Source organism: Carassius auratus, unplaced genomic scaffold (genome assembly GCF_003368295.1).
Source record: "Carassius auratus strain Wakin unplaced genomic scaffold, ASM336829v1 scaf_tig00215496, whole genome shotgun sequence".
NCBI lineage: Eukaryota > Metazoa > Chordata > Actinopteri > Cypriniformes > Cyprinidae > Carassius > Carassius auratus.
Genome location: NW_020528112.1, coordinates 73,476 through 77,706, shown reverse-complemented (window position 1 = coordinate 77,706; position 4,231 = coordinate 73,476). Strand labels below are relative to the sequence as shown.

General features: G+C 37.7%; 1 long non-coding RNA gene across 1 annotated transcript; it reads left to right on the top strand.

Annotated features, from left to right (window-relative positions):
* The first annotated feature begins 2,365 nt into the window (after positions 1–2,365).
* On the top strand, positions 2,366–3,808 carry LOC113094886 (uncharacterized). The gene is made up of 3 exons (XR_003288196.1): positions 2,366–2,746; positions 3,109–3,135; positions 3,335–3,808. It is a non-coding gene; the product is annotated as an uncharacterized LOC113094886 (long non-coding RNA).
* The last annotated feature ends 423 nt before the right edge of the window (positions 3,809–4,231 follow it).

Below are 4,231 nucleotides of genomic sequence, written 5' to 3'. Positions count from 1 at the left end.
ATAATAATAATAATTCCTTACATTTATGTTTAAATATCAAAACGAGGCACGGGTGTTTTTATATCGCTGTATTTCTGAAAGAAGATTTGCATGTTATATACCTGATAAAACAGCGTGTGAGCGTACCAGCTCTGCTTTGTTTACAGCTGTTACTGGGGAAACCTCTATTTCTCGCGCTTTATGTCTGTGCTTTAAAACATCTCCTGCTGGCAAAGAATGAATTTGCATTTTCATTAAGTCCGCTTGATCCACGCAGCAAACATATTTTGTTTGTTATCAAAAAATATCTACTCTAGAGGGACTTGACTGTTGTTATCGATTCTATTTGGAGTCTACCGGAAGTTAAGTTAGGTCCACAAAAGCGCTCACGCGCATTAACGTTTGTTTATGTTGATGCCGTTGAAACCGTCTATAGGCTCATAGGTTTTTTGTAAAAAAAAAAAAAAAACAAAAAAAAAATTCACAGCACCCCCTGTTCAAAATTACTTCCCGCGGCCCTGTGATACAGCCATTTTTTTTCTGTCACTGAGATGATGCAACAGCTTAGGTAGCGTGACATTAGTATCCCGTATTTAATTTATTTTATGCTGAACATGAGCAAGCCAAAGTCAAAAAGCATTTATGATTTTTAAATGAAGTAATAGAAAACGCAGGCAGTCGTCAAACCCTGACGCAAACAGCGGAGATCAGCAGGGAAGATAACGAAGGCGATGCATGTGAACAGAGTAGCAGTACTTGCCCAGCGAAGAAAAAGCAGAAATCTGGAGTAAGGCCATATAAAGATTATTTTTTTGAAGTTTGGGTTTGTCAACTGTTCGGAAGCAGTCCGTACTGCAACACCAATGTCCCTAATATGCGGTGAAAAGTTGGCAAATTAAAGTTTGAAACCAGCGTTCGCTACGTCAGCAGCAACACACACACACACTCGTTCGCTACGTCAGCAGCAACACACACACACACTCGTTCGCTCCATCGGCAGCAACACACACACACACTCGTTCGCTACGTCAGCAGCAACACACACACACACTCGTTCGCTACGTCAGCAGCAACACACACACACACACGTTCGCTCGTTCGCTCCATCGGCAGCAACACACACACACACACACACACACACACACACACTTGTTCGCTCCATCGGCAGCAACACACACACACACACACACACACACTCGTTCGCTCCGTCGGCAGCAACACACACACACACACACACACACACACACACACACACACACACACACACACACACGTTCGCTCCATCGGCAGCAACACACACACACACACACGTTCGCTCCATCGGCAGCAACACACACACACACACACACACACGTTCGCTCCATCGGCAGCAACACACACACACACTCGTTCGCTCCATCGGCAGCAACACACACACACATTAAATAGTTCAGTGAACATTCAGAGCCTTCTGACACACGCACACACACACAAACACAAACTTTCAGATAGGATAATTGTTTTCCTTCTTTTTCCTTATTTTTTGCTTTTAAACAGTTTGTGTGAGTGTGTGTGATTTTGATTGGGTGACAGTTGTTTGTTACTTGTTCTGTTCTGAATATCACATTTAAAGGATTTGTTGTGGAATAGCCTATGTTTTGTGTATTTTTTTAAGCATGCAGCAAACGATAGTAGGCTTTTAATTTGTTAAAATTCTTATGATGGTTAATGGTTAACTGGTTAATGAGCATCCCATAGCTAGATCAAATTAGAGCAGAATCAACTTTGCATTGCAATCGCGTCAATGATCATCCAGTGTACGTGCATCATCAAAAGCGTTTGTTATTCTTATGCTTGGTTTAAGAATAAGCCTATGGGTCGCTTAAAAAAAATAAATAAAAAAGGGTCGCTCTTGAAAAAGTTTGAAAACCATTGATCTATAGCCATATTGTGTTGTTTTTATGATATATTAGGGCATATAAATGTTAATTTTCAGTTTAATACGTTGCTTATACACAGGGCCGTAGCTGGGGTTTGCGAGGCCCCCGGTGAAGGCTGTACCAGTGGGCATTTTATATATATATATATATATATATTTAACATTTTTATCAATTTCACTAGCAGCTCACTGTATGAAGATTCTTTGGGTATAATATGTAAAAAAAAAATATATATCTGGTGTCTGAATAATTTTTGGTTTGACTGTTAAAACTACAAAGTAATTCAGTCAAGAGCAGTGAGTGATATTCATTTTCTTGGATTAACATTACAGCAGCTATGGAGCTATTCTTGTGCCATAAAAATGAACGTACCTTTTCAAGAAACTAATGGGAATATAAATTGAAACTGAATAAAATATCTTTGAAACTGAAAAAAAAAAATAACTCGCTGGCAAATTTATTGACTTAGTTTTTAATACACTGCATGTTTTGCTAACTATTTCTCATATTTCTTTCGCTGACTGAACTTACAAATGCGCTTCCAGAGTTTTCATTTACGCTTCTGACTTCTTCGTTTACGCTTCTGAAGTTTTCGTTCGCAATTCTGACACAAACCTACCGTGTGGGCGGGCTTAACAGCGGTTTGCTCTCATTGGCTAGTGAGATTTAGATTGACGGCTCCTTGAACCGGAAGGAGAGCAGCGCGAATTTTGGGTTCTGTGTGACAGTCTAACAACAGTAGAGTAAAACACTATATAAAAGCACATCAACAATATTTATAAAACCGAGATGAGTAAGCAGGAGCGTCATCAACATCCTCAACCGCAGGGCATTCGAGGCAGCCTGAGGTAAGTTTAATATCAAATCAGTAGACAAATCTAGAAACAAGTTTTTTCTGCTCTCTATCCAAGTTATGTCTTTATTTAACGTTAGGTCGTTCATTAATTATCTGGGCTGCGTTTCTGAAGCATTGCGAGGTAGCGATTGTAAAACACATTGATGGCTGGTTGTAAGTTATGTTTAATTCTTACCGTGCTTTTGTGAAACGCAGTCCTGGTAACTTACTTCTTAAAGTATATTTTCTTGAATCATCTAAATCATCTTCTTTTGTATTTAATAACAGTGTTGTTAACCGTTAAGTAATTTATTCTATCTTTGTGATTGTCCATACAAAAATAAAATCTTATTTTCTTGTTATATTACTTTTTAGGGCCAAAGAGAAATGTCACTTCTCCAGGTAGGCTTACATCCATTCATGTTATTCTATAGAATGCATAATATAACGAACTTGGTTAACTTTCTAGCTGTTTTTTAATACGCAAGGGATTTTATTAGATTTTATATGTCTAACGTTACCCTGCTAAACTTGGCAACTTCAGCATTGCATTATAGTTACCTTGATATGTAAGCTAACCAGGCATTGTTTATACCTGCAGGAACAAGTGCAAGAGGATATCTTGCAGCGTATGCTAACCAAGTTTAACTTGATTTGTCGGAATGAAGCTATAGATTTGGATTACCTCCTGGATGTTGCTCAGCAAGAACTTGCTTTGGCTATTAATGCATCAAATCATGTTAACATCCCAGATAGTTTAGTTATGGGTCTACAGGAGTTAATCAACGTAGTTAATATATCTCTGAATTTGGAAGAGACTTCAGGAAACACATCAGAAATTGTAACTTACACCTGGGGAAACATGGATTACACATCCAAAAATGCTAATTCTGTTTTCATTTGCTCAACCTTAAAAGGTGTTTCAACTGAAAATATCAATGCTCATGTCATTTCATACCTGTAACTTTCATCCATCTTCAGAACACAAATGATCTTTTTTTAATGAAATCTGAGATATTTCTGTCCCTCTATTGACAGCTACACATAACTACCACTTTCAAGCCCCGGAAATCATGTGTCATTTAAGTAATACAAAAACTAAGCACTAATACTGAAAAACTAAGCAGTCGAGTCGCTTCAATAAATTAAGGTTAAACCACTGGAGTCACACAGTGGTTTAACCTTAATTTATTGAAGCGACTCGACTGCTTAGTTTTTCAGTTCTTTACTCTTCATTTGACTAATGTAAAAGTATTCAATTGAAGACCCGATTAAATTTTAGAGCTATCAAAGATAAATGTATTGTAAATTGTAATGTAAATGTTTTTATAGTTTTCCCGTTTTAATTTTTTTCAGATAGCTGAATAATTCATGCTTTTCCACTTTTTTGGCACTGTTATCTTGACATAACAAGAGGGCTCTCAACTCTGGTCCTCAAGATCTACTTTCTTGCAGAGTTTAGCCACAACCTTGTGTATTTGATTAAGGTTAGAGCTAC